The sequence below is a fragment of the Rhinopithecus bieti genome, unplaced genomic scaffold, assembly GCF_001698545.2.
Source record: "Rhinopithecus bieti isolate Rb0 unplaced genomic scaffold, ASM169854v2 scaffold_44695, whole genome shotgun sequence".
Taxonomy (NCBI): Eukaryota; Metazoa; Chordata; class Mammalia; order Primates; family Cercopithecidae; genus Rhinopithecus; species Rhinopithecus bieti.
In genome coordinates this window covers 631,718-640,157 of record NW_016818171.1, presented here as the reverse complement: position 1 = coordinate 640,157, position 8,440 = coordinate 631,718, and the positions used below count along the sequence as shown (strand labels likewise).

Below are 8,440 nucleotides of genomic sequence, written 5' to 3'. Positions count from 1 at the left end.
CACCCAGGCTGGAGTGCAGTGCAGTGGTTGGATCTCAGCTCACTGCAAGCTCTGCCTCCCGGGTTTACGCCATTCTCCTGCCTCAGCCTCCCAAGTAGCTGGGACTACAGGCGCCCGCCACCTCGCCCGGCTAGTTTTTTTGTATTTTTTAGTAGAGACGGGGTTTCACCGTGTTAGCCAGGATGGTCTTGATCTCCTGACCTCGTGATCTGCCCGTCCTGGCCTCCCAAAGTGCTGGGATTACAGGCTTGAGCCACCGCGCCTGGCCTACTGCAAAGTTCTGTATACAATCAGGGGATGGGAGGCCCCTTGGGGTCCCAGGGAGATTGTTCTGGAGATGGATTCTTGCAGGGGACCGGAGCCCATTACAGAATTCTTCCTCTGCTGAAGTCTCACTGGAAGACTGGCTCAAGCCTCTGCCAACAGGGAGAGTAGGTAGGCTCCTCCCACATTCCAAAGATCATACCCCATGTGTCCCTCTTTAGGAACCCCTAGAAAACCCAAGGGTTCCTGTTCCCAATGCCTTTTCCTGGCAGTTCCTCTCCTCTCAGCAGGGGGTGGGGGAGTGTCCCATCCCCATCCTGCCCTCCAGGACCAGAGCACTCAACTTTGGGGCCGAGGAGGATCAGCTGGCATCACATGTGAGGCTCAGCAGAGCTGAAATCAGAACGGGAGAGAAGTCTGGGGCTTGGGATGTAGGAGAGACATTGGGGACCGGCGGGTGGGTCCTGGGAAGGCTGGACAGGGCAGGGGAGCAAGGCCGAAGGCATCTAAGGTGAGAAGAAGGACCTGTGGAGTCAGTCCTTGCTCCACCCAAGGAAATCTTAGTCAAATAAACAAACAGCCAACACAGTGGCTCCTGTGCGAGAAGCCGAGAAGCCGTGGGAGTGATAGGGAGGCCGCAGAGGTGGGGAGGCCAGGAGAGGGCAGGGAGGCTGTTTAAACAGGCCCCTTGGCCTGGGGCAGTTGGCAGAAATACTTGGAACAGGGTGGGGAGCACAGTCGTGGTTTGGAGCAGGAAGCTGGGGCCTGGGGTGGGTGGGCTGAGCTTGGCTCCTTCCAGGAGAAAGAAAAGTGTCAATTCAGCCCCACGCTGGTCAACGCCTCTTCTGAGGGAGACTCCAAGTCCCAGCGCCCTTCCCTCAGTTCAAGGTCAATCAAGTCAACCAGACAGACAAGGGGCTCTATCCCTTATCTCCCAGATGGCTCTGGACCCCCAGCCCTGCTCCCAGGCCTATGACCCCCGGCCTCATCACTGAAGAATGTTTCAGAGTCTGGAGCTGAAACCCCAGAGTTCTCAACAGAGGAGCTGGAGGGGATGAGCCATCAGCTCTCTCTTTTTTCTTTTTTTCTTTTTTTTTTTTTTTTTTTTTTTTTGAGAGAGGGTCTCACTCTGTCATCCAGACTGGAGTGCAGTGACATGATCTCGGCTCACTGCAACCTGCACCTCCCAGGCTCAGGTAATTCTCCTGCCTCAGCCTCCCAAGTACCTGGGATTATAGGCACCCATCACCATAGCAGGCTAATTTTTTGTACTTTTTAGCAGAGATGAGGTTTTACCATGTTGGCCAGGCTGATTTCTAAATCCTGACCTCAAGCAATCCACCCACCTTGGCCTCCCAAAGTGCTGGGATTACAGGTGTGAGCCACTGCTCCCGACCCATCCACTCTCCTTAGGACATGATATTCCCTTTCTTGCCTCCTTGTCTGGCAGTGGAGGGGCCCAGAAGTGATCGTGGTCCCCTGGGAAGCATTATCACCTTCTTTTTTTTTTTGAGATGGAGTTTCACATTTGTTGCCCAGGCTAGAGTGCAATGGTGCAATTTTGGCTTGCTGAAAACTCTGCCTCCCAGGTACAAACGATTCTCCCGCCTCAACCTCCCAAGTGGTTGAGATTACAGGCATGTGCCACCATGCCCGGCTAATTTTGTATTTTTAGTAGAGATGGGGGTTCACCATGTTGGCCAGGCTGGTTTCGAACTTCTGACCTCAGGTGATCCACCCACCTCAGCCTCCCAAAGTGCTGGTATTACAGGTGTGAGCCACTGTGCCTGGCTGCCACCTTCTTTTAGGACTCTTGGCTGTCCTTTTCCTGAGACTCCTCAAGAGACTGAGGCAGAAAGTCAGAGGGATACACGTCCAGACTGACAGGCAGAGATAGAGAGAGGTGAAGATACAGCAAGACCCACCCAGAGAGATAGCCATGCAGTCAGACACTAAGAGTGGGAGTGTGAGAAAGAGGGACAGAGAGAGAAGGGGTAGACACAGGAGGCAGAGAAAAAGGAAGAAGAAAAGACAAAGAGAGAAAGACTCACAGAAAAAGAGCTAGATGGGTGGAGAGGAGAGACAGAGATAGCAAAGGATAGGGTCAGGAGAGGGGAAAGGACAGAGATGGGGGGCACGCAGGAGGCGCAGGGCCAGACACACTCATAGGCGGAAGCAGAAAGAGGCTTCCGAGAACTACACAAGAACAGACGGCCTCAGGATCCGGAGACACTCTCCTGGGAGATATGGGGGAGCCAAAGTGCTGGGGGGGTCGAGCCCCACTGGGGGTGGCCTCACCAGGGCAATGCTGCTGCCTCCTGTCCCCAAAGCTGAACCAACCGCTGCCAGCGTCTGGCCCCCAGCCACCCTCTAGTAAGCCAACCCTTGGCCACTGGAGCCAGCAGGTCACCCAAGGTGAATGAAAAGTCACCAATAAGGGACAGTGAAAGTGTGACTGGGGGTGTGGGTGTCACAAGCCGTGTGTGTCAAGGTGGGTCTGCAAGGGTGGCCACACCCCAGATTGCACCTGGGGTAGGATTTAGGAGCGCTCAATCCTATACACAGACCTCTGGGAGTTAGTGCAGGCGGGCATGCGTACCTGAGTGAGTTTGTGAGTGTGTGTACATGTGTGTGTGTCCAGTTCCATTAAGAGCCCCACGATGCTAATGAGGCCAAGGTGGCAGGCTGTTCCTCAAATAGCCCAATCGGAAGCAATGAGTGAGCAGAGACAGCCACAACAAAGGTTTCGTGCCTCTCTTCTGAACAGACGGTGTGTCCAGGTGCCACAGGGCACTCGACTACAGTCAACACCAGCGTGCCATTCATTCCCGCTGGGGATGAACCCCACCGCCTGGCCAGCTGACCCCACACTCTCCCCTGTCCCAAGCCCAAACTCCAAACTCACGGGAGAACCCACATGATAGCCACATGGCCCCTCCCTGGCTGCAGGCGCAGCTCCCTCTGAGAAGGGCAGCTGGAGGGATGGTGGGGTCCAACCCTGGATTTCCCCCAGGCTAGCTTCCATCCCGCCTGCTGCTGTGGCCCCATTTAGTTCCCTCCTTGCTCCTGGGGTCCAGTGACCCACACCCTCACCACACACAGGAGAGAAGTAACCTCTCCTCCCCAGCCCTTCTCTCTCAAGTATCACAGGACATTTAAAAAAAATTGTCCCAGTTTTGTGGTGGATAATGAGGTCAGGAGGCCCACGGGGGAACTGCTTGTTGGTGACAACTGACAATCTTCATTTCACCTTGAAACTCCTTCCTGGTCCAGGTAAGCATGTTCTAAGCCCGGTTTTATGGGGGTGCTGTTCTACTGGGGGACAGGGAGAGTGGGGAAGGAATTAACCAAATGGCAGCTGAAGTCACAGGCCCAGCCAGGCCCACCTGGAACACTCACAGGGCCTGGGGCAAGGGGATAAATGGTGACCCACAGACATATGTCTAAATATTTGAAAGTTATAAATCAGACCAGCAAACGGTGAAATATGTTCTAACCTCTCACCCTGATAAATACACCTTCACTAACAACCTGGAGGACCAGATGCAAATTTGGATTTGTTTGCCTCCTGAGCTTTATGCATCAGAACGGCTCTGTGCAGAGGAGACAGCTCCACTCGCACCCTGGCCACCCCGCTTCCTGCTGCCAGGTCCCGTCTGCACCACAAAGGACTCTCGTGCATGTATAAGGACACCCAGCCTCATGTCCTAGCTCCATCCACAGCCCCTGCAAATAGCTGTCCCTTCACTGTCCCTAGGGGCACACACACTATTGGCATAACCTGTCCTGAGGCGGACAGACCCAGGGAAGAGGCTGGCATGGGCTGGGAGCCAGATGGTGACCATTTGGGCAGGGACCTCCAGAGTCACAGGTATGGAGAATGTGGTCTTGGAGGGGACTCACAGTCTCGTCCCCGAGGCCCTGCTGATGCCTCATCCCACAGGGAGAGGACTGGCAGCAGGAGGGCCAGAGTGGAGCCTTTGAAAGCCCCCAGCTTAGGGCATGGGCACTCCCTCCCTTGCCCAGGTTTAAGGGTGCTACTGAACTCAGCCTTCCCTGGCAGCCCAGAGATCAGGCCAGGCCCTGAAGCTGTTCTTCCATTGGAGGACAGCTTGGACAATCCCCAAACAGGACTTTCAGTCACTTGTATTGTTTTTCTTCCTGGAAAAATTTAGTGCGGCTTGATCCCAACTTGTGGACTTCTGGAGGTGGGGAGGGCAGAGCCGTGATGACAAGAGGGCATTTTTTTCAGGTTGGGTCTCCAAGCCAGAGCTTGTTCCACTGAGGCACAGCCCCAAGTGAGCTCCTGCTGGTATTGGTCCCTTCCTTGGGCAGGGGCGGGGGGGCTCTCTCCCCCCTACAGAGACACAAGGCAACACAAACAAGGTGACTAAAAGAGGAGGAGGTGAGGGGCCTTGGGCAGCCCAGACAGGTCCAGAGATCCAGGAGCCAGCAGGGGGAAGGGGCTGGTCGGGGGGCATGCAGCAAATGGCACTCTTTCTAGCCAAGCTTAGCTTAAAAAAAAAAAAAAAACCCTTCCACTCCCCCCTCCCCTGCTTGCCCTCACCCCTGCAGATCGGCTTTGCTGTCCGACACATGAGGTACTTTCTGAGCCCTTGCCAGGCGCCAGGCACTGTGCTAAGCGCTCTACATGTGTACCCTCATTTAATCCTTGCAGCCACCCTATGAGGTGGGTTCTATTATTATCCCCATTTTACAGGTGAGGAAGTGAACTCAAAGAGGTTAAGAAACTCGTTCAAGGTCACGCAGTAGGTAGAGGTGTTAGAACTCAGCTCTAACTGACCCCAAAGCCCCCATTCTTTCCACTAGAACACATGGCCTCCCAGAAGCAAGAAGCTGGCACGGACCCAGAGGGATGAAGGTCAGATATGAGAACGACCTTCTGCCTCTGATGGTTTGTGTGGTGGAATAAGGCAATGGAATGGGGAATGTAGACAGACAAGGAAGCCCCCCTCCCCCCACTGTCACCCGTGTCTGTCCAAAGGCTTGTGATGATCTCAGGAAGGTCCCCGGGGTCCTAGCTGGACCCAGACGGCAATGTCCTGACTTCCCTTTGTTCTACAACCCAGGGTCCTCTGCTCTACCTCAACCCAGCACCAAGACCCAAAGGCTGCCCCTCCTTAGAGGCTCAGAGCTCTGAGCATCACAGTCAAGCTGTCATCCCAGGTCCTCCTCTTCCAGGAAGCCTTCCTCGAGGTCCTGGGAGGCGGGACGCCTTTCCTACAGCCCGAATCTCAACACTGAGGGTGCAAATGCTCCCCTGTCTACAATAAGGCAACATCTGCGATCATCTTCCCCAGCTAGGTCTGTGACACAGACACAGAAAAGATCTACTGAGTTCCCAGACTTTCTGGGTTCCCTAGGCCATGGGGTAATCCCCTGCTCACTCCCCTGTACCCAGATGTAAATAAATGATGCAGATGCCTTGGGGCTCATTAGAAAACCCAGGCCCCAGCTCAGCTATGCGGCGGCTCTTACCTCATTAGCCCACAGAACAGAAGCCCTTTGGGTCAAGCCATCACCCTCTATGGTGGGGAAGAGGCTGCCCTTGGATGAGGCATGGCGCACTCTCAGTCAACGAGGTTCCTTACTCCGGAGCCCAGTCGTCACCATCCCCAACCTGCCCCACTCCAGAAAGCTGGGTGTCTAATGCCCGGCTCTTTCTTATCCATCCCTTGGAGCCCGCCTAGTATCAGGGATAACCAGCTAGGACCCTCTAACTGCCCCAGAGTTCAGTCCCGCCCAGCAGATGCCCAACGTCGGCGCGCAGAGCCGAGATAGGGATATCCTCACTGTCCCTTGGGGTCCCTCTTCACTGTCCCTTGGGGTCCCCCAATTTTGAGGCGAGAGGACCGGACAGGTGGAAGGGGCTGCCTCGTTCTCCCGCGCTGCCCTCGAGGTCCTCGGCGTGGACCAGCCCGCGTCGCCGTCTTACCTGCGGAGCAGAGACGGAGCCCGCCGCGGCCACCTGCTCTCGCCTGGCTGGGAACGCTGCGTGTCGGGCTGGCCGGGAGGGGCGGGGCCCGGCGGGGCAGGGGCGGGGCTGGGAGGGAAAGCCGGGCCGGCCCCTCCTCCAGGCCCCCGCCGGTGGGGTGCGCCGGCTCATTCAGGTGGGACGCCCCGGGGAAGCATCTGGGCCACAGGGAGGACCCGGAGCTCGAGTTCTGAAGGCTGGGAAGTTAGGACTCCAGGGGGGTGAGGCGGATGGGTGGAAATCCCCGGCTTCAGACAGCCTTGCCCGGATGCCCTGGAGCCGGTGACTTCATATAAAGACCCCTCACACGAAGAAGAAAGCTCAGAAACCTCTCCTGGCCTGAGTCCCCTCCCATCTGAGCTCTTCTGGCCTGGCAGGGTGGATGTGAGACGGGACACTCCTCTAAAGGTAGGGCGCCCTCTCCAGGGCTCAGCTGTGTAGCGGCTTAGGTCGCTGAGGGGGCCATTAGGCACCCAAACCATCTTTATCCTCAGCCCATCTCTCTCCCTGCCACACAGCCCCTCCTCCGCCCCCAGCGCCAGCCCAGGTCCCCCAGCTGTCACTGTTTAGCCCTGGAATGACAGGCGTCCTGACTCCGTGAGTCTAGCCACATTCAAGGCCGTTGAGCTTAGCACCCCTGAGCCCCTGCCCCCTCCCTCTACCCCCCGGTCGCTAATTTTATTGACCTGTAAAAGGCACGTTGCTGGCAGGCAGTATACTAACTGAAGGCAAAGTGGGGAGCGGATGGGCAACTCTCCCCCGGGGGAGGCAGCTGGAGATGGGACAGGAGGGAGAAGGAAGGAGACTCCTGCATCCAGGGCCAAGGACACTTGGAGAGGAGGAGGAAGGGGGCCTTGGGAAAGAGGGGTGCACTGTCTACGGGAGATGGTAGCCAAAAAGACTGGAGCTGGAATTTCAGCCCTCCCTCAGACAAGAGGCCTACAAAAAAAGAAAATGCTGGGAGAAGAGAGGGTGCATTTCTCATCCACCTGGGGACAGAACCAAGGATGCAGCAGGAGGGAAGGAGGGTAGACGGCAGGAAGGACTGCCATCCTGCTCTCTAATCTCTGTCCTATCCCCCCACCTTCCTCTTGAAGGTGCCTCCTGCCTGCTGGGCCTTTTACTACAGAAATAGCCCTTTCCCTGATGAAGCAACCTAGATCTTGCCTTTCTTTTTCTTTCTTGTTAAAATGAGAACAGAAAATTTAGGCCTTTGTAATTTTCCCCACCCCTATGCCTACCCGAGCCCACCCCTCAAATCCTGGATCTCAGCCTTTCCCCAGCCTAGGGGAGATGACCTGAGGGTTAAGTGACGGTAGAGAGGGGAACATTGGGATTGGAAGCTATTATGGGGTAGGGGGAGCAGGAAGCCCTCACACTCTTGATGGGCCTCAAGTTTAGACTGTTGGCCGGGCGCGGTGGCTCAAGCCTGTAATCCCAGCACTTTGGGAGGCCGAGACGGGCAGATCACAAGGTCAGGAGATCGAGACCATCCTGGCTAACATGGTGAAACCCCGTCTCTACTAAAAAATACAAAAAACTAGCCGGGCAACGAGGCGGGCGCCTGTAGTCCCAGCTACTCCGGAGGCTGAGGCAGGAGAATGGCGTGAACCCGGGAGGCGGAGCTTGCAGTGAGCCGAGATCCGGCCACTACACTCCAGCCTGGGTGACAGAGCGAGACTCCGTCTCAAAAAAAAAAAAAAGTTTAGACTGTTGATGCTCTTTATGAATAAGGCTTAGGAGAGCTATTAAAGAGGAGTGTTTAAAACTTTTTTTTTTTGAGACGGAGTCTTACTCTGTCACCCAGGTTGGAGTGCAGTGGCACGATCTCGGTTCACTGCAAACTCCGTCTCCCAGGTTCAAGCGAGTCTCCTGCCTCAGCCTCCTGAGTAGCTGGGATTACAGGGGCCTACCACTATGCGAGGCTAATTTTTGTAATTTTTAGTAGAGATGGGCTTTCACTGTAATGGCCAGGCTGGTCTCAAACTCCTGACCTCAGGTGATCTGCCTGTCTCAGCCTCCCAAAGTGCTGGAATCGTGAGCCACCGCACCTGGCCTAAAACTTTTAACACTAGGTCAGGCACAGTGGCTCATGCCTGTGATCCCAGCACTTTGGGAGGATCACCTGAGCCCAGGAGTTGGAGACCAGCCTAGGCAACACAGTGAGACCTTGTCTGTACA

General features: G+C 55.8%; 1 protein-coding gene and 2 long non-coding RNA genes across 5 annotated transcripts in view; 2 read left to right on the top strand and 1 right to left on the bottom strand.

Moving 5' to 3' along the window:
* LOC108518340 (uncharacterized) overlaps nucleotides 1–3,237 on the top strand; it is a 7,834-nt gene extending 4,597 nt beyond the window's left edge. The window contains exons 2-3 of the long non-coding RNA XR_001882347.1: nucleotides 352–435; nucleotides 3,032–3,237. This is a non-coding gene — a long non-coding RNA (uncharacterized LOC108518340). The remainder of the gene's footprint in view (nucleotides 1–351; nucleotides 436–3,031) is intronic.
* ZNF385C (zinc finger protein 385C) overlaps nucleotides 1–6,266 on the bottom strand; it is a 68,145-nt gene extending 61,879 nt beyond the window's left edge. For all 3 annotated transcript variants that reach the window (XM_017856599.1, XM_017856601.1, XM_017856603.1), the window contains exon 1: nucleotides 6,221–6,266. The gene's annotated coding sequence lies outside the window, so the exon portion shown is untranslated. The remainder of the gene's footprint in view (nucleotides 1–6,220) is intronic.
* LOC108518341 (uncharacterized) lies at nucleotides 3,353–5,636 on the top strand. The gene is made up of 3 exons (XR_001882348.1): nucleotides 3,353–3,537; nucleotides 5,095–5,146; nucleotides 5,355–5,636. It is a non-coding gene; the product is annotated as an uncharacterized LOC108518341 (long non-coding RNA).
* Nucleotides 6,267–8,440: the final 2,174 nt, after the last annotated feature.